The sequence below is a fragment of the Papio anubis genome, chromosome 1 (genome assembly GCF_008728515.1).
Source record: "Papio anubis isolate 15944 chromosome 1, Panubis1.0, whole genome shotgun sequence".
Taxonomy (NCBI): Eukaryota; Metazoa; Chordata; class Mammalia; order Primates; family Cercopithecidae; genus Papio; species Papio anubis.
In genome coordinates, this window is record NC_044976.1 from 150,970,539 (window position 1) to 150,997,822 (window position 27,284).

The 27,284-nt window shown below is 41.1% G+C and overlaps 1 protein-coding gene and 1 pseudogene across 2 annotated transcripts in view; both read left to right on the plus strand.

Moving 5' to 3' along the window:
- KCNH1 (potassium voltage-gated channel subfamily H member 1) overlaps positions 1 to 27,284 on the plus strand; it is a 446,156-nt gene that overhangs the window by 255,698 nt on the left and 163,174 nt on the right. The gene's annotated exons all lie outside the window — the stretch shown is intronic.
- On the plus strand, positions 775 to 6,869 carry LOC100997282 (annotated as a pseudogene).

The window sequence follows — 27,284 nt, forward strand, 5'->3', positions numbered from 1 at the left end:
AAGATCATTTAGTTTGACCCAAAATGTCCTCTAAAGACTATGAGCTTTGAGTTTTAATAAGTAGTTAACAGATTTAGATCTGAATTTGATACTGCTTTGGTGCTTAAAAACTATATGACCTTGGTCAAGATGTCTAAACTTTTTGAGCTCAGTTTCAGGTAAAACATGGAGTAATAATAAACTACCTTGCAGTATTATTGTAAAGACTGAATTAATGAGCTGTCATATGAAAATATTTGTTCCAGACATTGCACATAGTATCTCTGCATTGGGAGACTATGGGAGCATATATTTAGCCTGACAAATGAAGCAGATTGTATATTCCAGAGATAGCTTTAATATTACCTTCCATTCCACATATTCTTTTAAAAATTTGCCTTTGATACTTGTTCTCTGCCCTTGAACCTGGAAAACCTTGTGGCTATGGCAGAAGTCACATTATAGTGATAGGCTAAGTCATCAAAGGTCATACAGATTCTGCGTGATTTATTTGGGACACCTACTCTTATAACCCAACTACCGGCCGGGCGCAGTGGCTCATGCCTGTAATCCCAGCATTTGGGAGGCTGAGGCAGGTGGATCACAAGGTCAGGGGATTGAGACCATCCTGGCTAACACGGTGAAACCCTGTCTCTACTAAAAAATACAAAAAATTAGCCGGGCATGTTGGCGGGCGCCTGTAGTCCCAGCTACTTGGGAGGCTAAGGCAGGAGAACAGTGTAAACCTGGGAGGTGGAGCTTGCAGTGAACCGAGATTGCGCCACTGCACTCCAGACTGAGAGAGAGAGCAAGACTCCATCTCAAAAAAAAAAGAAAAAAAAAGAAAAAAAGAAAAAAAAAAGGAACCCAGCTACCATTCTGTAAAGAAACTCACACAGCCACATGGAAGGGCCATGTATGGGTGTTCCAGCTTACAGCTTCAGGTTATAGCTGACAGCATGGGTCAACCACCAGTTATGGCTCATAGATGATTCCAATTAAGTTACCCCATCTTTGAATCTTTCTGAATGAGGCTCCAGATGTCAAGAAACAGAGACAAGCCATCCTGCTGGGCCTTTTCTAAATTTCTCATGCTCAGAATCAGTGAACATGGTAAAATGCTAGTTGTCTTACTCTGCTAAGGGTGAGGTGATTTGTTTTGGTACAATCAAAACCAGGATTTTCTCCACCTGCCTTGATTGTTGTTGTCCAAGTACCTCAGTCCCTCCATAGGCATAGGATTTGGGCACTAAAGCTGCAGCCCAAACCCTTAAGGTTACCATCCATTGAGTGTTTACTGTGTGCAGTGGCAGCTGACACACGTTTTGCTTGCAATTAGTCCTCACAGCACAGGAAGCTATCTTCCTCCTCCTTTCTTTTCTCACTTCCCCACTTGTTTTGCTGAGTTGAGAGGAACTTGGTGATAATCTTTTACTACCAACTCCGTTCTTGAAGGAGCGTGGTAGGGGGACCTGGAGCTGCATAGTGGACCTCAGCCCTGCAATGCCTTAGTCTCCCCTAAGCTGCTCCTCATTCCCCACATCCTCACTGCCATGGCATTGCTACCATGCTGAGGGGGTAGAGACGGCATTCTGGGGTCACACCTGCCTCAATAGTAGAGACAGCTGCTCTGCTGTCAGGCTGAGGGAAGCCTGCCCCAGCACCATCCGCTCCATGCCATAGGCATATGAGAGCTGGGCTCAGTTAGTATCAGAGGGGATCCAGCCAAACCCTCTGCATGTTTCTTGTAAATTAGCTCTACCCTTAGCAGTGGACTCATGAGGCTCTCTGGAATGTGCTATTCCATCTGCACTGATCCAGTTGGCACCTGCCATGGCACCTCTAGTTAGCAAGTTTTCTAATTTCCTTCTCCTGAGAAGGGTGCATGTGCTTGTATGATCAGTAGCCCCAGAAACTACCACTTGAGACCTTTCTACATGACAGGGGAGAGGTCAGGGTTGACAGAATTCAAAAGTACTTCACTTGGAGCACCTAATGCTCTGGAACAGAGGGTGAACAAGTTAAGCATAGAGACCTGCATCAAGAAGGAAGGACACAGTTCTGGCTGCAGCCTTTCATGAGGGAACACTGGCAAGGCACAGCTCCTGTGGGCCTCATCACCTGACTTTCCCTGCTTTCCTAATAAGAGCTGTGAAGAGGAGGGTTGAGGAATAAAATGTAATGCCAGTAATGGAGGTACCATTCAGATCTCACACATAGACATGGAAACATTACTTAAAATCTGTCATCTGTAACTTAACTGGAAATGGCATTTACTATTATCAAGGGGGAAAGTGGTTTTGACTAAGCTGGTCACCAGCTCAGAAACCTCTGGTGACTACATGTTGCCCAAAGTACTGATGCTGGAGTTTTATATGGTGTCGAGTATACTTCAGCCATCTTCCCAGATTGCAGCCTGCTAGTAATCCTGTACTCAAGAGCTAGTAATGTGATTTTGGATAAGGCCTATTCTGGGTCTGCACTTTGTCTTTTGTAAAATGAAGAGCCTAACCTAGATGGTCTTGAGGTTTTCAGAGCTAAAAGTAATCTTAGATTCCATCTTTCTTCACCCCCTAGTGCCCAACACTCTGCTGGGTAACGAGCATGTGCTTGATGGGTACATTGATAGGCTCACCAGGTAAAGCAGACCAAGCCTTTCTGCTCCTTATCATCCCTAAACTTAAAACTTTTCCTTTTGGAAGCTCTTCATGGATTCAAGGAAGGTCTCTTGGCCATTCCTGTTTTTCATAGGGGATAAGTGATGCTTCTTTCTTCCTGAACCTTCTAACACAAGTCATCAAAGCCTAACTTGACATGCATGCCCTGAAGTCCCTTCTCTTGCCTTCTAGGACAGGGCAAATCACAGTTAGTATTTGGTTTTCCTGCCATACAGTTCACTGGCTTCAGGGAATCTGTGGGGAAGAAGGGGACACTCCTATTGGTTTGTACATTTTTGAGATTCAGCCAAACAATAGTGAGCTAAGACTTCCTTAAGCTGAGATAAGGGCCTTTGCTCCATTTCCTGAACATTTCTCTAATGTTGCCCTTTCCACAAGAGCAGGAACTGGGTCTTATTTCTATTTGTATGTCCAGCATCTAGCACAGTAACTCTTAAGTGGATGCTCACAAATACTTATTTTGAGCAAAGCAAAAAGGAATTGTTTTTCATTCCTGCCTCTAACTGTTGAAAATATTGGCCACGCATGGTGACTCAGGCTTGTAAATCCAGCGCTTTGGGAGGCTGAGGGAGGATGATTGCTTGAGACCAGGAGTATGAGACCAGCCCAGGCAACTTAGTGAGACCCTATCTCTACAACAACACAAAGTCAGCTTGGCATGGTAGCATGAGCCTGCAGTCCCAGCTACTTGGGAGGCTGAGGTGGGAGGATCACTTGAGCCCAGGAGTTCAAGGTTGCAGTGAGTTAAGATTGCACCACTGCCCTTTTGCGCCAGTTGCTGCTGCGGCAGGTCCATGTGTGCAGTGAGTAGCACTCTTCCTGGCCCAGTAGCACCGAAGCCCCAGGTTTGACTGAGTCTGTGCTGCGATGGACCCCAACATCATTATTGAGGCCCTGCAGGGCACCATGGACCCAGCCCTGCGAGAGACCTTGGAGCGCCAGCTCAATGAAACACACAAGTCTCTGAATTTTGTCTCACCGCTACTCCAGATTACTGTTGGAACAACTGGATTTACCTGTGAGACAGGCAGGTGTTACGTATTTGAAAAATATAACACAGTATTGGCTTGGTCGAGAAACAGCACAAGGGTATATATCCCCTTATACTATTCCAGAAGAAGATTGCCATTGTATTTGAGAAAATATTGTAGAAGCCATTATCCATTCTCCTGAGCTCATCAGGGTACAGCTTACTACATGCATTCATCACATCATCAAACATGATTATCCAAGCTGCTGGACAGCCATTGTGGACAAAATTGGCTTTTATCTTCAGTACGATAACAGTGCTTGTTGGCTAGGAATTCTTCTTTGCCTTTATCAGCTTGGAAAAATTATGAGTATAAAAAACTAGAGGAGTGGAGTCCATTAGTAGCAGCAATGCAGTTTTCTGCCAGTTCTAAAGGATCATTTTATCCAGCTTCTTTCTGACCAGTCTGATCAGTCTGTCATCATCCAGAAACAAATATTCAAGATCTTCTATGCTCTTATTCAGCATATACTGCCACTGGAACTGACAAACCAACAGAACCTGACAGAATGGATAGAAATTTTGAAGACTGAAACACTTCGAATTGAAGAAGACGATCGACCTGAGTTACCATAGTGAAAATGCAAGAAGTGGGCCTTACATATTTTAGCAAGACTTTTTGAAAGATATGAAAGCCCTGGCAATGTTTCCTAGGAGTATAGTAAGTTGGCTGAAGTATTTCTGAAGGCATTTGTTGTTGGTGTCCAGCAAGTTTTATTAAAGGTGTTATAACAATACAAGGAGAAGCAATATATGGTTCCTCAAGTTTTACAACAGACATTAAATTCTATTAATCAAGGAGTTTCTCATGCTCTCACCTGGAAGAATCTGAAACCCCATATACAAGGCATTATCCAAGATGTTATTTTTCCATTGATGTGTTATACAGATGCTGATGAGGAACTTCGGGAAGAAGACCCTTACGAATATATACGCATGAAGTTTGATGTGTGTGAAGATTTCATTTCTTTTACCACTGCTGCCCAGAAGCTTTTGTTTACAGCCTGTAGTAAGAGGAAACAGGTACTTCAAAAGACTCTGGGATTTTGTTACCGGATTCTTACAGAACCAAATGCTGACCTTTGAAAAACAGATGGAGCCCTGCATATGATTGGGTCTTGAGCTGAAATACTTCTGAAGAAGAAGATCTATAAAGATCAGATGGAATACATGTTGCAGAATCATGTATTCTTTCTCTTCAGCAGTGAACTAGGCTATGAGAGCAAGGGCTTGCTGGGTGCTTCACTATTTTTGTGAAGTAAAGTTCAAAAGTGATCAGAACCTTCAGACAGCTTTAGAGCTAACAAGAAGATGTCTGATTGATGATAGAGACATGCCTGTGAAAGTGGAAGCTGCCATTGTCTTTCAAGTATTGATCAGCAATCAAGAAAAATTTAAAGAATATATCACACCATTCATCAGACGTGTAATGCAGGCTCTTCTTCATATTATAAGAGAAACAGAAAATGATGACCTTACCAATGTAATTCGGAAAATGATCTGTGAAAATAGCGAAGAAGTTACTCTTGTTGCAGTAGAAATGACACAATAGTTGGCAATGACATTTAGCCAAGTAATCCAGATCGGGCCTGATAAAGAAGGTAGTGATGACAAAGCAGTTACTGCTATGGGAATTCTGAATATAGCTGACACACTTCTTAGTTGTAGTTGAAGATCATAAAGAGATAACCCAACAGCTTGAGGGAATCTGCTTACAGGTCATTGGTACTGTTTTACAACAGCATGTCTCAGAATCCTATGAGGAGATATTCTCTTTAGCGTGTAGCCTGACATGTCAACAAATGTCTCCACAAATGTGGCAGCTACCACCCCTTGTATTTGAAGTCTTTCAGCAAGATGGCTTTGATTACTTTACAGATATGGTGCCGCTCCTTTATAATTATGTAACAGTTCTTAGCAAGACACTTCTGTCTGATACCAAGTATCTTGAAATGATATACAGTATGTGCAAAAAGGTTCTTACAGGAGTTGCAGGAGAAGATGCAGAGTGTCATGCGGCAAAATTGTTAGAGGTCATCATTCTGCAGTGCAAAGGGCGTAACATTGACCAGTGCATTCCCTTATTCGTGCAAGCAGCCTTAGAAAGACTGACGAGAGGTTAAGACAAGTGAGCTTTGAACTATATGTCTGCAAGTTGCAATTGCAGCTTTGCATTATAATGCATACCTATTACTCAATACCTTAGAAAATCTTCACTTCCCTAATAATGTTGAACCAGTTACAAATAATTTTATGAGACAGTGGCTTAATGATGTTGACTGTTTCTTGAGGCTTCATGACAGAAATATGTGTGGTCTTAGTCTCTGTGCTCTTATTGATATGGAACAGACACTCCAAGGTTTGAATCAGGTTTCTGGACAGATTTTGCCAGCTTTTATCCTTTTATTGAATGAATTGAAAAGAGCATATGCCTGCCATGCTCTTTTGTCCAAAAATGACAGTGATAATGATGAAGCTGAATATGATGATGAAACCGAGGAACTGGGGAGTGATGAAGATGATATTGATAAAGACGAGAAAGAACATTTGGAGATTCTGGCTAAGCAGGCAGGTGAAGATGGAGATGATGAAAATTGGGAAGAAGATGATGCTGAAGAAACTGCTCAGGAAGGCTATTCCACAGTCATTGATGACGAAGATAACCCTGTTGTTGAGTATCAGATATTTAAAGCTATCTTTCAGACTATTCAAAATCATAATCCTGTGTGGTATCAGTCTCTGACTCATGGTCTGAATGAAGAACAAAGAAAATAGTTACAGACGTAGCAACTCTGGCTGATCAAAGAAGAGCAGCCCATGAATCCAAAATGATTGAGACGCACAGAGGATACAAATTCAGTGCTCCAGTTGTGCCAAATTCTTTCAATAATGAATTGATTTATCTCTTTCTTTCCTGCTGTGTGATTGTAGTGAAGAGCTTGTGTTCCTCCTAGCAGTGGTTCCAGAACCGGTTCATGTTATCTATTCTAAACTAATGATCAATAGATGGACAGAAAAAAAAATCACAACAATAATCCCGGGAGATAGGACCTGACCATGCAACCTGGCACTGGAAAAGAAACCGGCGGGATTTTGGGGGTGGGGAGGATTGGAGGTACCTTAGGGGGTGTATTTTCTTTATTTTTTGAAGAAAGTAAGATCCTGACTCTGAAGCTTCAAAGTGACACTGTGGAAATCTGACACAAGAGGGGATGTCATGAAGGCAACTTTTCTTTTTCTGAGGAAAAAATAGGCATGGGCTACTTAAAATGTCTCATTTACAGTATAAAACTCAAAGGTAGATGTAATTTTTAAACCTGTGAGAATTTGTTCAATTTCTGTCTCTTCCTCACCATTGGGTATCTATTCTTTATATGTAAATAAGATAAGGTAATTTGATAGCCTTATTCAATCATCATTTTTACTCATCATTGTTCCTATGTAGATTATTGGACATTTATTATAGCACTACATAACTGATTATAAAACTCTGTAAATGAGTTAGCACTTTCATATTGAAACAAGCCTGCTAGCCTACGTATAAAACAGCAAAAAGTTTGCTGTTTAGAAAAAGATGTAATGGGGTTGGGGGCAAGGGTAATTTCAAGTTATTGATTTAAAAATGAACTAGCAATTTTGTACCGGTGACTTTGTGGTCCACTCACTTCTGATAGGGACTTGAATTTGGTATGTAAAAATGGGTTGGTGGTATTTCATTGCTGCTAAAAATGACAACTCCCTCTGTGTCCTGTTTTTCTTAAAGCTGTCAGTGTAGAAGTAGGTATTTAAATACCAGACTTTACTGTAAAAAATAAGAAAGGTGGTATCTAGACCATGTTAATTGGATATGAAGTTCTACTGTTAAAGAGTTGATCTAAGAGTATGGCTAAACATCTATATGTGCAATCTATTAAAAGAACTTAATTCAGCTATTATGTCTTGATTTGATTGCAGTTTTAAAACAACATAACAATTTATAACAATTATAACAATTTTTTCCTCATTGGCCTGTTTTTAATCCTGTACCTAGAAAGAGTACAAAATGCACACTTCAAAAATTGATATTTAACACTTACCCACTCCCCGTTCCCCATCTCTTCTACCCTTCTTGTTGATTGTGGTATCTGATCTTAACTAGATAGGCTGAAGGCATGTGGTTCCCTCCAAAAACACTACTGATACCACTGCAAAAACAAGCCAGCAAAGGAGAGTGTAGAGAGGTTGGCTTGCTTCCCTTTCTTCCTAACTGCATGTTGAAAAATAAGCCTTTATTGATCTTAAACATCTGTCAGATGAGTCATCATTGGGTTATTTTTATATACATGTATATACAAAATATTTCAAATTGAAAGCAACATCTTAATGGATTCAAAACTATTACAAGCTGTTGTCTAAAACAGATGAGAAAATTTATAACTGTAAAAACAAATGTACATATTGATGTTTAAAATGCATAATTAAGAAAAAAAAAGATTGCAACACTGTACTTTGTCTCAGCCATGTGGACAAATCACCCATTTGGGCACATTTTCACCCTGACTTCTTTCTGTTCAAGCCTTTACAGTAACCACCAGACAGTCCCCCCTCACCCCCACCCCCATGCGAAAACTGTTGTTGCCTGGGAAACAGAATAAGACCTGTCTCAGAAAGAAAAGAAAATTCAGAGGTCCGGCCTTACGCATAAACAAAATAGACATCTGTCCCCATGACTCATGATGTGATTTTTAGAGTGCCTATAAGGCCTCGGGCTCCCATATTTATTCTCTGCTTCTGTAGGATCAAGCTCCCAGATATTTGAAATTCCTTTAACAAGGGTAAAGTCTTCATTATATAAAGCACTAAACATGTGGTTGCTGCTGTGAACAGTAACCTATTGACCTGTATGTGCTCTAAGCCAGTGCTTCTCAGATTTTAATGTGCATACAGATCACCTGAGGGTCTTGTTAACATGCAGATTCTAACACAGTAGGCATGGGGTAGGCTCATGGCTTTGTATTTCTCACAAGCCCCCAGGAAGGCTCTAAGCTAGAGCATCTCAACTGAGAGTGCATCCAACTTATCCATGATGCTACTAAAAGGTTTAGATTCAAGACCTCCATTATAGGCCTACTAAATGAGCACCTCCAGAGTAAACACCAGGTATGAGTGTGTGTGTGTGTGTGTGTGTGTGTATATATATATATATAAAAAAAATATATTCTCGATACATTTATATATATATAAAGATATATATTCTTGGTACATTTATATATATAATAAATATATTCTCGATACATATATAGTGGGTTTAATGCTCATTTGAAGGGCAAAGAGCAACTGATGTTTCAGTTTTTTCCAGGGGCTGTTTCTGGCTCTTTTGACATCATGTGAGTAGGGATTATTCCAGGCGGGCTCTGGTTTGGGAGTGCTACATGAAACATCCCTCCCAGCAAATTTCTCTAATATCTCTAACATACCTCCTCTACCGGTGATTCCAATGTGCTCCTCTGTGTAAGAACCATTACCAAGATTAGTTTATCTTGATGGGAAGTTCTAGCATGAGGGTAGGGGTGGGTGGGGGTACTGTCTAGTGGTCACCGTAAAGGCTTGAACAGAGAGGAGTTAGAATTCTGGGATAAAAATGTGCCTAAATGGGTGATTTGTGCACATGGCAGAGACAGAGCTGGAGAATGAGCAAGAAGAGGCTGGACAAATGTCCTTGCCTTCATTTGTGTTTTTTAGCTTTAATGTTTCATCTTGATCAACTTTCTCATCACCTCACTCTTCAGGTAAGCTGCCCTAGAAATCAGTGGGAGAAGCAGTTTTGGGGTGGGGGTTAGGGAGGAGCAGCAGAAATCTATCCTTAATGCTCATTTGAAGGGCAAAGAGCAACTGATGTGTCAGTTTTTCCAGGGGCTGTTTCTGGCTCTTTTGACATCATGTGAGTGGGGATTATTCCAGGCAAGCTCTGGTTTGGGAGTGCTACATGAAACATCCCTTCCAGCAAATTTCTCTAAAGAGTGGTTGGTACTTACATTACGAATGAGTTCAGTGAAAACTGTGGTCTCTAGCTAAATATGGAAAACAGAGTTTTTAGATGGCAGCTGCCCAAAGGGTTTGTAACTCTTTTTCTATAACAAGCTCAGTTGAGAACTTGAGATTTTCTAAGGAGGAACATTGGAAAGGGTCTTGGTGATGGAGGCAAAGTAACATGTACAGCAAGAGGTAGAGATGACTCCAGAATGCCTCCATCATTTCTTGGGGCAGGAGACCACCTGCTAACCAGGTGGCATATTAAGATTAAGAATAAGCTAATTGCCTACTTTTTTAATGCTTGTGAAATTATTATTTGCAAATAAATGAGCCACCCAGGTACAGCTCAAGTACTTGCAGGTGGAATGAATCACTGCAGGGAGAAAGTACTAAGGGGAAAAGTGGGTTATATTAATAGCAATGTCCAGCCCCCTTGACTATGTGTGAAGCCATCACAGCACTCCCAGCTGAGTCGTGACACTCTGCTATAGAAAGGCAGCAGGTGAGTGGGGAGGGCAGGTGACCCCAAATAACACATGAGCCTCCTGAGACTGGGCTTCGCTCTCCATGGTGCTAGCAGAGCAACTTTGCACTCTATAGCTCAGTCTATATTCTGGATACACTTACCTGCTCTATGTTTTATGTTTAGTTCCAGGCCTAAAGAAGGAGAATATGGTCAAGGCCACATCCTAAAAATCAACAGACATCTACAGCCTGGACTTCTCTCTTCTCCCCAGGTGGTCCCTGTAGCCATGGCCACAATGCCTACACTTTTGATGGAGCTATTGGCCACCGGAGTGGGTGGAGTATTATTTAGGCACAGGGGAAATCAACTTTGCTTAGAAGCTTACAGTCAATAGTAAGGGATTTAAGAAAGGCTGGGGTCGTGTCTCTTGTCTTTTAAATTCTTTGCTTAGAAAATTGTGTGAGAGAGTGTCTTAATCCCCCTTCTGCAGTATCCCTCTCTCTGATTGTGGTTTCTTCTTCTGGCTGTCAATGAGTGTTTTTGCCTGTAACTGGTGATGTCTCTGGCCTGGGGTATGTTTACTTGTTCTGAAGTGGATAAAACTTTAGCTGATGCTCTTGGGAGGAAACTTCCAGAACTTTCTCACATTCATGCCATTACCCTCCTTCATCACTAAACATTTGTATGCAGGGGATATCAGGTTAAAATGAATAAAAAGAAATTGCAAAGGATAGGCTAAGAGGTGAGCCCCAGACACTTATCATCAGCTAAACATCTATTGTCTGAATTATTACTTCCCAGCCCAGGGGCTGTCATGATGCTCAAGCCAGAGCTAAGGTCAATTGTCTGGTTTTCTGTACCTATACATATATGAGATCTCCGTGGTGCTAGCAGAACATTTGCGTTCTCTGGCTAAATCTGTGTTCTTGATACACTTAACCTGCTCCATTTTATGTTTAGTTCTCAGCCTGTAGGAGGAGAATATGGTCAAGACCACATCCTAAAAATCGACAGACACCTGGAATCTAGACTTCTCCCTTCTCCTCAGGTGGTCACTGTAACCATGGCCACAATGTCCACACCATTGATGGGCCAGCCCCAGGTTGTAACTGGTGCCCCTGGTTGTAACTGGTGGACAGCTACCACTTTCCAGCCTGGCCTCCAGACCTTTCAGATATAAGTTCTGCCACATTTCTTAATCTGCTCTTCAGAGATGCTCCCAAAGCTGCCATGGGTAAAAGTTGGCTCTGTAGATTCAGGTTTTGGGAGCCTGTGCCTTTGGTTGTAGATTTTCCAGGTACCTTTCTCTATTTTCTTATTTTTGACCATACTGGAATTAGGCTTTGAGTATTCATCCCTTTTCTTGGACTAGCTGAGTTAATCTGAAGCAATTTGGCCTCTGAGTCCCAGTTTCCTCATTTATACGTTGAGGGGATAACCCTTCTATTTTTGTTATTCTGTGAAATGAGATATAAACTTTCTCATTATAACTTGATAATATATTGAGATTGGGGGGAGGAATGCATTATTGTATAAAACAAGATTTGTGGATTTTAAGTTAATGGGTAGATTCCAAATATAAAGGCTCTTTTTCTCTAAATGGATCATTTGCTGAATTTTTCCTACTTAACATACCATTATAAATATTAGGGGAAGAATGTTTCTGGAATAACATGATTTTTGGCACTCTTTTATTTCATTTATGTGATAAATCTCATTGAGATAAACACATTATGCCAGTAGATAAGACTTTGGTTTCTTTTTTTTTTTTTTTTTTTTGGCTTAGATAAATGCTTTTACTGCTAGGGGTATTAAAATGTCACCTGATTTGGAGTCATCAGTCTCCTAGAAGAAGAATTGAAAATGCTTAACAAATAATTCACAAGAGGCAGAAGATAACTGGGCTGACTTGAACCAGGACGGTTTGGGTCTGTAGGCAGAATTTAGACAAAGGTATTGATCAGAAAGACAGGACTAACAGTGGATCCATTTGACAAGAAAGATGCAAACCAGGGACCTGGGAAGACCTGATAAATCTTCCAAGGATTGTGTTTCTCTGACCCTGGGCTAGGGGCAGTTGTGGCTTTTGAAGCTCCTAAAGGTAAATGCTTCTCTGGTTAGTTGCACCCAGTCAGGCTGGGCCTGGGCTCTGTAGAGTGCCCTTGTCCCTGGGAAGGAATGCACTTGCCCACCAGGAGCCCTGGGTCCTCCTGTAGGAGGACCCAAATCCCTCCTCCCTGGGGGATTTGAGGTCCATTGCAAAGGTCTGGCACTGTTGAGTCAGCAGGGTTAGCCTCTCATGACAAGCTCCAGCTCTCTCTGTTTATCATCTGCCTCAGTGGCCAAGCCTCTGGGGAGCAGTCCTGGCTGCAAGGACTTTGCTGCATCTCAAACTTGGGCCACCTTCCAAACCTGGCTTTCTGTTATTTTGTGCCTACTATGCTCCATACTGTGGGTAAGGGGCTTTAGATGTGATCCCTTTTAAGCCACAGAGGCCCCGTCAGGTAGGTGTTATCTCTGCTTGACAGAAAAAGAAACTGAGACTCAAAAAGGAACAAAAGTTTACATGGCCAGTAAGTGGCAGAGCTGGGGGTTGAATCCAGCTCTGTCTCACTACAAATCTCTTGCACTTTTTTTACCATAGCTGCCAAACATTATCTTGGAAAAATGAACATTTTAGTGGTTTTTCAGTAGAGCTTTTCAGTGGCCTTATATTCATGCTTGATTTCCACTGGAAAAGCTAGCACATGATGGAAATGGTGGAACTAGGGAAAGAATAGAAGACAGGGGCACCAAAAGAGGACATACCACTCAGATAAGATGTGATGTGAAACCCATCTTTTGAGCATGAACAGATGGCATAGTTGTGCCTAGAATTTCCACATTGCCTTTGGCTGTATGGGTCTTTTTAATGGGATATCTAAGAAATTCTAACATCTTTTCTTGATTAGTAAAACTAGTGTTTGTTCATGAAAGAAAGGGAACCATGAAATGATTTTAACCTGTAACCTACATAATGTTTGTAGCTTTAGAAGCACTTACTGTTTCCCTTGGGCCAAGCATGTTTGCCTAAATATTATTTAAATAGTGCCTCCTTGTCTTTGGTGGATGAGGTAGGGACTCTAAGGGTGAAATTCTCATTCCACAGGGGTTTTGTTTATTTTGTGGTTCACAAAGGACAAGGGGCTCTTTAAAATTTTTTTCCTCAGCAATCTGGGGACTAGAATCATTAAAATAGCAGGGTTCCTAGAAGTCATTTAGGTTATAAATTAAAATTTATTCTCCTGGTCAAAGAAAACCTTTGCATGCAGCCCATGTTGATTGAGGGCCTATTATGTGCTAGGCACAGCACTGCAGCTTTGCAGGACTTAGTTACTTTGCTTGCCTGCTCCCTCTCCAGCCTTCTCTCGCACCACCTCCTCTTGCTTCCCAAGCTCCCAGCTCCAAACACTTGAACTTCTTTGAGCTTTTGAACATGCTAACTCCCTCCTTCCCTCTGGGCCTTTGTCTATGATGTTCCTTCAGCCTGGAATCCTCCTTCTCCACTGTATTCTCTGATGGCTTTTCCTCCTCCCTCACACATACTCCCCTTACAGATGCTTTCTGTACCCCCAGAGGGGGAAAAACCTCATTCTCCATCTTGCTTTCTTTCTGAGCACATTGTTTTTTTTTTTTTTTATATCCTTCCAAACACTTCTAATTTGTAAATATGTATTTGTTTCCTTATTTATTCTCTTTCTCTTCTACTAGTCTTTAAACTGTGTGGGGGCAAAGGCCAAGTCTGATTTGCTCACCAAAATATCCTCAGCATTTAGCATGATTCCTGGCATGTAGTAGGCAGGGACTCAGTAAATACAGTCATGTGCCACATAACCTTTCACTCAACAACAAACCATGTAAAGGACAGTGGTTCCCAAATGTTATAATACTATATTTTTACTGTGTCTTTTCTATGTTTAGGTATTTGCAGATACACAGATACTTACCATTGTATGATTACAGCTTACAGCATTTAGTGCAGTAACAAGGCGTACAGGTTTGTAGCCTAGGAGCAACAGTCTATACCACATAGCCTGGGATTATAGTAGGTATCCCATCTAGGTTCATATGAGTATACTCTATGATGCTCACACAAGGATGGAATCACCTAAAAATATATTTCTCAAACTGTATGTTATTGTTAAGTGACACATGATGGTATTTATTGATTTTTGAATAGGTATATCTCCAATTGATGAAACAAAAGGTCAGAGAGGTCATGTGACTTCTCAAAGTTACTCACCTAGTGAGTGGCAGAGGTATGACACTAATCTAGTGCCTGACTTTCAAATCCAGTGTTGCTTCACTTTACAGTGTTGTGTGACTTTTATTTTAAGAACATAGCTTTCCTGCCACACTGTTGGGATGATAGAAGTAGATTCTTTTGGTTGTAATAGTTATGTCTTAGCTCAAGAAATGAGAAAATTAAAGAACAAGGTACCCAGGCACACTAGACCAAGAACACTCTGAGGGAGACAACAACATGTTCTCTATTAGCTGGGAGCTTCTTGGGCTCAGGAGTCATAGCTTTCCAAAGGCTGGCAGGGCTGTGGCCAGAGAGAATCATGTAGCATGATTTAGTCAACTCAGAGAGAAGGCTGGATTGACTCCTTTTTCTGTGTCCCAGAGCAGACAGCACATGGCTTTGTCTTCTGAGGATACGTGGGCCATGAAGACACATATTGAACAGCCCTTTAGGTGAGTGAGAAGGTTGATTTGGCAGCATGAGAATGCAGAGAGCTGCCTGCTCTCTTGCTGTGCCTGAAATGACCTTTTTGTGCATGAAATGAGAGATACTGAGCATGGCTGTTGGAGGCCAGTAGGCTCTAAAGAGGTAGAAGAGACATCTGGAACAAGCTCTAGAAAGTAGGCTTTTGATCTCCCCCAGGATGCTGATAAACAAAGACTATTTTCCCTTTCCTCTGATGAAAAGCTTTATTGTGGTTTTCACTCATTGTGAATCATGATGTTAGAGTGGCATTGTTCTGCCTCTTGGCTTGCAGTTGAGACTGCTGCGTCAGGCCTGAGCTGGTGCCCCAGAGTCCCTCCAGAGTTCTTGCTTTGCCAAGGCCGAGCTAGCAGAACTGTGGGAGGAGTGATAGGCCTGCACATCTCCAAAGCCCCCTTTGGATTCAGCAGTTAATTTCTGGGTTCTGCATTTAACACAGATCCAAATGCTTTTTTAAAAAAAATTTTTTTCTTTTTCAGACAGAGTCTCACTCTGTCATCCAGGCTGGAGTGCAGTGACAGGATCTCAGCTCACTGCAACCTCCGCCTGCTGGGTTTAAGCAATTCTCATGCCTCAGCCTCCTGAGTAGCTGGAGCTACGGGTGCGTGCCACCATACCCAGCTACTTTTTTTAGTTTTTTTTTTTCTTTAGTAGAGATGGGGTTTCCCCATGTTGGCTAGGCGGGTCTCAAATCCTGACCTCAAGTGATCCACCCGCCTCGGCCTCCCAAAAGGCTGGGATTACAGGCCCGAGCCACTACACCTGGCTCCAAATGTTTTTAGATAAAAATTAATTATTTGCTTTATCTCTTCCTGCTAATCAGTGTCTTTCACAGCTCATGTTCTCTTTTCTCCTTCTGTGATGTCTTCCTTGACTTTTTTTTCCTTTTTTTGAAAGCTTTCTTCCTAGGACAGGCACTTAAACAAGTGCTTTGCTTTACTTCTTCTCACATATGTTCAGCTTCCTCCCCTAAATACAGGGAATGCTCCCCAGGGAAGATCCCAGGGCTCATACAACATGTTGTTCCTTCTAAAAGACACAGTGCTGTGGTTTCCCACGTGCTCCATGGACTTAGACTTAAATCACAGATAGTGACAGCAGGAAGGGATTTGTTGGTCATCTTGTCAAGGAGTTTCCACCCTGGGCTGTGGGCAAGTTTGGGAAAGGGGTGGGGTAGATGGAGTTCCTTCCTCTCCTACCCTAAGTAGCCATTCTTTGTTTTACATATCGAACTTCTATTTAAATTGTTGCTTGATTAAAAGGCTCATGGCAGCCCGGCGCAGTGGCTTATGCCTGTAATCCCAGCACTTTGGGAGGCCGAGGTGGGCGGATCACCTGAGGTTGGGAGTTCCAGACCAGCCTAACCAACATGGAGAAACCCCCTCTGGTAAAAATACAAAATTAACCAAGCGTGGTGGCGCATGCCTGTAATCCCAGCTACTCGGGAGGCTGAGGCATGAGAATCGCTTGAATCCAGGAAGCGGCGGTTATGGTGAGCCGAGATCGCGCCATTTTACTCCAGCCTGGGCGAACGAGCAAAACTCCATTTCAGAAAAAGAAATAAAAAGGCCAGGCGCAGTGGCTCACGCCTGTAATCCCAGCACTTTGGAAGGCCGAGGCAGGCGGATCACGAGGTCAGGAATCGAGACCATCCTGGCTAACACGGTGAAACCCCATCCCTACTAAAAATACAAAAAATTAGCTTGATGTGGTGGCGGGCGCCTGTAGTCCCAGCTACTCGGGAGGCCGAGGCAGGAGAATGGTGCGAACCCGGGAGGCGGAGCTTGCAGTTAGCCGAGATTGCACCACTGCACTCCAGCCTGGGCAACAGGGCGAGACTCCGTCTCAAAACAAAACAAAACAAAACAAAGGCTCATGGCTTAAAACCATGGTTTCACAAACTCTATTCTAATTCAAATCCTCCAAGGAGGCAATGGTGATCTAAATGAATCCTTATAGAAATTCTTAGAGGGAATTCTGTTGTTTTTAATTCTGTCTGAATTGTATTCATATGGTAGAATGTTTACAGGATTCTGTACAAGTATATGTATATTTTAATATGTGCACATAATACACACACACATATGTATGTATATGTGTAAGGCCAGATTCCAATGCTCATATCTTTAAAGAAGCAGTTGATATCCTTCCATCTAGAAGTAATCTTGCATTGCCTTTTAGTGTGCTACTTAATCTTTTTTTTCTCTTAAAGTTATTTTACTTTGCCTTGAATTGTAATTAGTTGCGTACATTTCTTTCTCTGCTATACTCTAAGCTTTTTAAGGTCTAAGATACTTAACTCTTTACCTTTGTAACCTCTATAACACCTAATAATGTGCTCTGCCACACATGCAATTAAGGAATCTGTAGTTTATTTGAGAAGAATCATAAACTAGAAAAAAATTGACATGGAGACCCAGTTGGTAAGATGTTATTATGAAGTCGAATATATAGTATATTATTATGAAGCCAAAATTTCATGCTTGGGCCTCATAAGAACCTAATTTGTTTTTCATGTCACATGACTAAGATTGTAGCTTGGCCAACTATCTCACAGATGTATGCTGTTATTCACAAGATGGGACAGAGAAGATGGTACTGATGGCTCAGTGCAAATTAACTTCCATCACTGAAAAAAACAACTTTAGTTATAGGGCTTATTATAGAAGGCCAGTAATATCAGTGATATAAAGGACTGCCTTGTGAGTTAGATGCTAGAGACCACTCTTGCACTAATGATCTAGAATGTGGGTTGTTAACATGGACTATTGAGTCTTGACAGAACTCAACTCAATGCAAATTAAATTGAATTGAATTTATAAAGACAAGGGTTAGGGAAAGTAGCCATGTGACCAACCAGTCAGTAAGAGAAATGTGAGCATTGGCAGATTTGTATGGTGTCAATTCTCGGTGTCAAATCATTTTCTAAATTGTAAAATGACAGGAAAGAGATATGGTATGTTGAGTAACATAATTCAGACAACATTTATTGAATGTCTACTATCTATAAGGTATTACTATGTATAAGACACTATCTTTAACTATCTAGAAGGTATTAAGATTCAAAAGATGGAGCTTCTTCCAAGAACCTATAACTCCCTTTGACAGTCCTGTTTCACAAATTCTTCACTACATAAGTGGACATTATCAACTTTCAACACACTTAAGGTTGAGATTTCTCAGCAGTTATCACTGTTTTTCATCTTAAAGGACAGTTGCCTTCCAGGATCTGACCCACCCTTTCAGTCTTCCACTCTTCATCTCTGGCCTGCACACTTACAGCTAGGGGAATGGTTACATTCTATCTAGTTTTGCTCATGGTAATTTTTGGTCATGAGGGAGATGCTAAAAAATTTCTGAAAAAACAACACACACACACACAGAAAAGGAGGTGATAGGTTTATGTACTACAAGAATTATTGCATGGAAACTTGACTTAATTTAGGTCCCTGTGGGAAGTATTAGAATATGACATTTAAGTGTAAGTATATTATAATTTCCTGATAGGCACTAATGACCTTAATGAAACTTCACTTCTAACTAGTGATTAGGATTTACAGTGGGAATAACGTGACCCTAATTAATGGAGGTATTTTTGTGCTTCTTCGCTGTTACCCTTGTTTGTTCTTTAGCCATGACACAAACAACAGGTTGCTTTAGCTTTTGGATTAAGTGTTCCTCTGCACACAAATGATGAGATTTTTGTGACCTTGCTTTTATTTATTTATTTAGAGACAGAGTCTCACTCTGTTGCCCAGGCTAGAGTGCAGTGTGCAATCTTGGCTCACTGCAACCTCTGCCTCCCGGGTTCAAGCGATTCTCCTGCCTCAGCCTCCCACGTAGCTGGGATTACAGGCACCTGCCACCACACCTGGCTAATTTTTGTATTTTTAGTAGAGAAGTAGAGACGAGGTTTCACCATGTTTCCCAGGCTGGTCTCGAACTCCTGGCCTCAATTGATCTGCCTGTCTTGGCCTTCCAAAGTACTGGGACTGCAGGTGTGAGCCACCACGCCTGACTGCACCTTGCTTTTAAATCTAGTACTTACATGAAGATTTTGAGGGGCAGGGCTATCTTTTGACCTCTCTGTAAACAGTATGGAAAGAACTTGCTTTTCTTGTTGACACTGACTTTTGCCCTCCTTCAATAATTAAAAAAAGGCTGTAATTTTTAAATTTGTGGGGAAATTGGGCACTTGTTGGTTAATTGGCAATATTTACATGCTACAATTAGTCTCATTATGCTTCGATTATGTTAATTAAATTCTTGTCCTGGAGTGCAGGCATTCACTCATTTTTCTTCCCTGCATCCCTCCAAATGTGCCTCTGGAAGCTGCTTCCTTGTGGTTTTGTGAGCACATGGAGCAGAATCCTTGTTTTTTATTTGTATATCCCCAGCACTATTCTGACATATAATGCATACTTAGTAAATGTTTGTTGAGTTGAATCAAACAGGTAGAGACATAGTTTGGAAAATTCATGATGGTAACTCCAGTGACTTCTAAACTTGTTTTCCAGGTACAACAAATGCTAGCCCATACAAATGCTTTGCAGGTCTTCCCATTCCCATTCATCTTACTGCATTATTAAAATAAATAACAATCTTCATGAAAGAAGAGAGATGGAAGAAAGGAAGAAAACTATTTGTTTATTTATTTTTTTGAGATGGAGTCTTGCTCTGTTGCCAGGCTGGAGTGCAGTGGCGCGATCTCGGCTCACTGCAACCTCTGTCTTCCAGGTTCAAGTGATTATCCTGCCTCAGCATCCCAAGTAGCTGGGATTACAGGCATGCACCACCTTGCCCAGCTAATTTTTTGGTATTTTTAGTAGAGACAGGGTTTCACTATGTTGGCCAGGATGGTCTCGATCTCTTGACCTCATGATCCACCTGCCTTGGCCTCCCAGAATGCTGGGATTACAGGCATGAGCCACTGCACCCAACTGGAAGAAACCTATTTGAATGTCAGTTTTATGCCGGGCACAGTGTTAGAAACTTTTACATACAGTATCTTATTTATCACCAAGGTGTTTTTTCACTTGCCCCAACAGGTTATTTTTACCAAAAATCCAGCTAAACCAAAAAAGGATTGTAACTTGGCTTGCTGGAAATCCCTAAGGGCACCAGATGCTGCTGGAGGGTATTGATAAACATGGGCCGTGACAGAAGTCCTTCTTTGTGGTCTCATCAGTAAATCAGCGTCTTTTGGAAAAAAATTATTAGTTGGTATATTGACAGTAAGCCATACCAACTCCTAAGCCCTTCTTACTCAGAGTCAACTGCTATTCACCTGCACAAGGCAGCTGACTGTTTCTGAAGCAGAGTTGTGTGTGAGGTAGAGATAAAGGCAAGTCATCTTCTTAGTCTATCTGTGCTCTAAGAGGAGATGAACTAGATGACACTGGTAGCTGTGTTTCTAAAACAAAATGTTATTACAGATAACAAACAGCTGCTCTCAACCTCTGACAGTAAATGTGTTGATGCTGTGCTCCTTTCTACACAAACATGCATTAAATGGACATGATTGTGTGACCTTTGGTAAATCCCGTGTGCCATTTGGTTGTTTTTAATTAGCCTTGACCTCCCTGTCTCAATGTCCACTTAGGGCAGTTTATCCCTAGTATGTCAGGTGTTGGGAGATTTGTTTTCAAAGAGAAAAGAATTCCAACCCAAAACCCTAAGTGATAACCCATACTAGAGTAGAGTTACAGCATAGAAAGATCAGCATTCAGCCAGAATGGGAGAGTGTAAACGTTTGTCAAATAGCCTGCTTCTTCCACCTTCTGAAGAGCTCAGCATATTAGTGGTTAGTTTCTTAATAAATTATACAATAGGATATTCCAGGGGGCCTATTTTCTGGGTGATTGCTCAGCATATAGAGCACCAATCACTGTTAGTATACTTAACGGTTTATCAGAATGGTCCAGTGGTCTAGAAATGCCACTCCCACATTTCTTGCAAGCACATTAACTCAACCTAAGCAGCAGAGCTATGCACTAGTTGACCCAATGCAATATCAGTTCTTTTTCTTGCTTCCACAAAGAGAGCTTTCTCTACCTTCTGCGGGTCTTGTAATGGATCCGTATTAGATGACTTTGAATGATTTGCAGGCACATTCCTTATTTCTTTCACTGAGGACATTTTAGAGGGAAGACTACTTTCTCTGTAACTTTGGCTTATTGACTTGTTAATACATGTAACGAACGAGGAAATGTGGGTGGTGGGGCATCCATCTCCCAGATGGGAAACAGAGCCTCCTTAGAGTTCTTGCAGCCAACTGTCTCACAGATGTATGCTGTTATTCACAAGATGGGACAGAGAAGATGGTACTGGTTGCTCAATGCAAATTAACTTTCGTCACTGAAAAAAACCAACTTTAGCTATAGGGCTTGTTACAGAAGGCCAGTAAGGTGTTACAGAAGGCCAGTAATGTCAGGGGTGTAAAGGACTGCATATGGGTGAGATGCTAGAGACCACTCTTGCACTAATGATCTAGAACGTGGGTCTATTAGGGTTGCCAACCTCATCATCGCTGAGGGGATTTTCAGCCTAGTTTCCTTAAAACTCAGCTGTTTTATTACCTGAAATCGAAAAATAGTAACACCACACAGCGGTATGAGTAATAAATGCTATGCCATGATGAAAGGATCTAACCTTGTACCCCACACTTAGTAACCACTCAGTAGATGTCAGTTGAGCTTGAATTCCTCTACCATCCCCGGCTTATTAAATCATTGCACCTTTGGCTAGCATATAGTGGTTATTTTTTAAATCTAGTCCATTTGTTAGCATGGTCTCTCACCATCTGTGTTCCCTGTCTATCTGCCAACCTAGACAAACCCTCTTCGTGTCTCTAAATAAAGAGTTTGATTTTTTTAAGATAACACTTGTTATATTTTGGGTTTTATTACCCTATGCTGCAGAGTATTCTTATTTCAAAGGAATAATTTCATGTCTTATTAAAATAACTAAGACCTTATGTGATTGTCGGTGAGCTTCCACGATCATGGTAGGGGAGGTAAGCAACGTGCTCTTGTGCCCTGGTGCTATTTTTGGCTAACAGAGCAAATGGAAAATCCAGAGCTGGTGGGGACAAAGCCAAATTTGCAAGTACATCAGATTTACTGAGTAGGTGCGTGTTGGGTCAGTGTTTATCACCAGAGCCTACAGTAAGTGGAATTAGAGCAGTCAATGGGTATTCATTTGGAGAAATTTTGTTGAAGAAGGAGCTCATGTTATAGCCACTTAAAAACCTGCTTATCAGAAGTTTTCAGGATTCTCTCACACGGTGTTATCCCACATAGATTTCTTAATCCCCTCCAGAGTGTGCATGGGATTGAAAGACAACACCAAGTCTCTGTCCCTGGTCCCCTACTGCTTTAGTCCAGTAGTATTAACAATTCATTAGGGTCATAATTTATTAGGGTTCATTCGTCCTTAGAAAAGAAGACAGATCCTATATATATACAGGAAAAAACCTATTAGTGAACAGTTTTCCCCGTATTAAAATAAGAGATTATAGAAGCCTTGGGGTATAATAATAGCAGTGATTATTCCCATATAGATTCAAGATTTTGGATCTGCATGGGCCTGTTACTTTTTCCCATGTCCCCAGTCGTATAAAGTTATCACCATGGATGGCTGAGAGATTTTACAATTTCTTAAGTAGTTTTAAGAATATCTACATTTAATCTAGCTATATAGGAGTAGAAGTTATTTCGCAGTTAATTATTTTTCCCAGCCTGAACAATATTCTAAAATTCAGCATTTGCTGTGCAGGGAGTAAAATAAACTTCCCATTCCCTGATGGTTTTCTGGACAATGTAGAGGATCCCAGAAACTCAGAGCTAGAAGGAACTAGTTGAGAGCTTATAGTCCACTGGATCTTACAGGGAGCCTTGAAGGCTGGCCTTTTATGGTATTAATTGGTATTAATAGGCTATTGAACCACCGTGACTTCCTTTTAGAGGAAGACCGGTATAAATGACAAAGCATGGAACTGAGATGAGAGTATCTGCTTTGGAAGAGGAAGAGGAAGAGGCATAAGCTAGTGATTACCTTAAATAGTTAAAGGGTATTTAACAGGAACCAGCTTCGTGTGTTGTCCATTACTGACTGACCATTTTTGGGGTCCAGATTTTGAGTTGTTTTTTTAAGTAGGAGGAACAGGTTTTTGCAGAGGCTGCTGCTCTGTTTTGCCCCATCTCCATTCAGTCTACCAGCCCACGTTTGTGGGACAGCTGCCCTGGTGTCTGTCTGTGAGGAGAAAGGCAACAGACCCATATAAGATTCAAATCCACAAGTTTGACCTTGTTAGTGAAGTCTGATCACCAACAGTGTAAGCTGCACCATCATTCCTCCTGATAGTTTTGGTGAGCTCGTGATTTGTTTGAGTTTTGTTATTCTAATGGTAGCAGGGAAGCAGTGGTAGCTTGGGTGACTGGTGAGGGGCCTTTTGGAGTCTGAAATGATAACCTCCACAGAAAGCTGAAAACTGCTAATGCAGGCTATCCCTTGAAAACAATTTTAGTTTCTCTTCAACATCTCTAGAGAAGACGCCAAGCTTGCTTTTGCAACACTATTTTGCAAAATGCTCGAAGTGAGTTCTTCCAAGTATTTAATTCCAGGACCACCTGGTGGGATGTTGTTATTTCCATTTTGCCCTCTCCTGATGGGATCCAGAGGAGAGGCTTGACACTGTTCACACAGGTTCCCTTCACACAAATGCCCCTCTCCTGCCTGCCCCAGGCATGTATGCAAATAACTGTTGCGAAGCAGCCCCAGTCAGCTGTTTCTCATGGTTTTTTTTCTTTGTTTTTTCTTTCTTTTGCCTTATGATATATTTTCTTTTCTTGGCCCTTCATTTAACCACCTGAAAGACTGAAAACATTCAGGAGAACAATTGCTGGTTTTGTTTTTTTGTTTTGTTTTTTTGTTTGATTTGTTTTAGATCTAGCATGTTAAAAAAACAAAAACACCCAAAAGGCACCAACAACAGCAACAAACAAAACAGCTCCAGAGTTATTATCTGAGGAGTATGCATTGCCTTTACCAAACGAAAAATGCCCTAATGCAGTTAATGCTGTGGTTGAGAGACATTTTTTCTTTGACCTCTGTTGTCATAGACTGAGAAAAATAAATATATGATCAGATATTTCCTGGAGAAACATTTCAGAAAACATCAGGACTGTCTCTCTCTGTCTCTCTCTGTCTCTCTGTCTCTCTCTCTCTCTCTCTCACTCTCACTCTCACTCTCACTCAGCATTGGATAACTTGCTTATTGGTCCTGGGCCATTCCTTTGTTCCAGGTAGATCTCCCTTTAGACAGGCAGTCAGGTGATTCTTTCATTTGTCCTAGAGAAGATAGATTTCAACTTAAGAATGCTAAGGCAACTTTTCCCACTATGAATACAAATTGTTTTTCTTTAGAAGTCTATCTTTTGAGTTTTAAAAGATACACAGAATACTTGGAAATGAAATCGAGTAGAGTATCACTTTAAAAACTAGAGTCATATTTGATATAAAGTTCTTCTGTCTTATAGCCCTCAGGGAACTTTCCTTACTATAATCTCAAAAAGGCTATTTTATTTTTAAGAAAATAGACATTTATATGGCAATTTACAAAGCATTTTCTTCTTCTTTTTTTTAAAAAATAATTTCCAACTTTTTTAAGTTCAGGGATACACGTGTGGGATATGTGGGTTTGTTACACAGGTACATGTGTGCCATGGTGGTTTACTGCACAGATGATCCCATCACCCAGGTATTAAACCCAGCATCCATTAGCTAGTCTTCCTGATTATCTCCCTCTTCCCACCCCTCACCTTCCGACAGGCCCCAGTATTTGTTGTTCCTCAGCATGTGTCCATGTGGTCTCATCATTTCACTCCCACTTGTAAGTGAGAACACGCATTGTTTAGTTTTCTGTTCCTGTGTTAGTTTGCTAAGGATAATGGCTTCCAGCTCCATCCACGTCCCTGCAAAGGACATGATCTCATTCCTTTTAATGGCTGCATAGTATTCCATGGTGTACATGTACCACATTTTCTTTATCCAGTCTGTCACTGATGAACATTTAGGTTGATTCCATGTCTTTGCTATTGTGAATGCTGCTACAGTGAACATATGCCTGCATGTGTCTTTATAATAGAATGACTTATATTCCTTTGGGTATATACTTAGTAATGGGATTGCTGGATCAAATGGTATTTCTGCCTCTAGGTCTTTGAGGAATCACCACACTGTCTTCCACAATGGTTGAACTACTTTATACTCCCACCAGCAGTATAAAAGCGTTCCTTTTTCTTTGCAACCCTGCCAGCATCTGTTGTTGTTTGACTTTTTAATGGGCATTCAGACTGGTGTGAGATGGTATCTCATTGTGGTTTTGATTTGCATTTCTCTAATGATCAGTGATGTTGAGCTTTTTTCATATGTTTTTTGGCCACATGAATGCCTTCTTTTGAGAAGTGTCTGTTCATGTCCTTTGCCCACTTTTTAATGGGGTCATTTTTCTCTTACAAATTTAAGTTCCTTATAGATGCTGGATATTAGACCTTTGTCAGATGGATATATTGCAAAAATGTTCTCCCATTCTGTAGGTTGTCTGTTTACTCCGTTGATAGTTTCATTTGCTGTGCAGAAGCTCTTTAGTTTAATTAGATCCCATTTGTCAACTTTTGCTTTTGTTGCAGTTGCTTTTGGTATCTTCATCATGAAATCTTTGCCCATGCCTGTGTCCTGAATGGTATTGCCTAGGTTTTCTTCTAGGGTTTTTATAGTTTTGGGTTTTATATTTAAGTTTTTAATCCATCTTTAGTTGATTCTTATATAAGGTGTAAGGAAGGGGTCCAGTTTTAATTTTCTACATATGGCTAGCCAGTTCACCCAGCACCATTTATTAAATAGGGGATCCTTTCCCCATTGCTTGTTTTTTGTCAGGTTTGTCCAAGATCAGATGGTTGTAGCTCTATGGTCCTATTTCTGGTTCTCTATTCTGTTCTACTGGTCTATGTGTCTGTTCTTGTACCTCTACCAAGCTGTTTTGGTTACTGTAGCCCTGTAGTATAGTTTGAAGTTGGGTACTGTGATGTTTCCAGCTTCGTTCTTTTTGCTTAGGATTTTCTTGGCTATTTGGACCCTTTTTTGATTCCATGCAAATTTTAAAATAGTTGTTTCTAATTTTGTGAAGAATTTCAATGGTAGTTGAACAGGAATAACATTGAATCTATTGTGCAAAGCATTTTCATAAAATAACAGTGATACCTAGCATTTATTCGTTGCAATGTGGCAGACACTTTTCTAAATGCTTTCAAGGCAATAGTTCATTTAACCCTCTAAATAACTCTATCAGATAGGTACTGTTATTATCCCCATTTTCATGTGGACACTGAGGCATCCAGGTGCTAAATGACTTTCCCTAAATCATATAGCCTATAAGTACCTAAATGAAGGATTCAGTTCTAGGGATAGCCAATTCCAAGGTTCTTGTACTTCCTACTACTTTGTGTAGTCTGTTAATCATTGTTGTCATGTAAGAATCCTGAGTTTCAGAGTAATGAAGTGACTTGATTCTAGTTTCCCAGCCAGAAATGACAGAAAAAGTTTTAACATTTTTCCCCCTTTTATTGATTTTCTCTCTGTCATGGATCTTCAGGTCAATATTTTATTGGACTTATTTGCTGAGTCCCTATTCTGTGCCAGGTACTGCATGAATCGTTGGTGATAACAAAGATAATGAATGTTCTACCCTTAAGGAATTCACAATCTGAGTTTGGGGAGTTAATACAGATGAAAATATCATGACAGATACAAGCAGAGTGCCAAATACTACAATAGAGCTAAGCACAGGGAGCTCTGGGAACACAGGGAAAGGATGACTAGCCCAGCCCAGATGCTGTCCAGAAAAGCTTTTTAGAAGAGCTGAATCTCCAGGAATGAAGGGAGTTAGCCAGACTGCAGACTGAGAATAGGAAGATGTTCTGGACAGAAGAAACACCTTGTGCAAAGGCCCAGATATATTTGAGAGCATGGAGCCTTTGAGGAAGGCCCCGTATTCTTTAGAAATGAAGCCAGAGTGGTGGACAAGATTCAGATCATGAAGAACATTGTGTCATAGTAAGCAGTGCTGACTTCTGCGTTTGGTTGGGAGCCATTGAAGGATTTTAAGCAGGTGTTGTAGAGAATGGGCTGGAATAGATGAAGTAAGCAGGGAGACACGTTTAGAGGGTGTTAGAATTGTCTAGAAAAGAAATGAGGGTCCTGATCTGAAGCAATGGTTCCAGCTTTTCCTGCTTCTCCAGGATACGCGTAATTGATTTATTTATTGGTTCAGTGGCCAGTACCTCTGCCTAC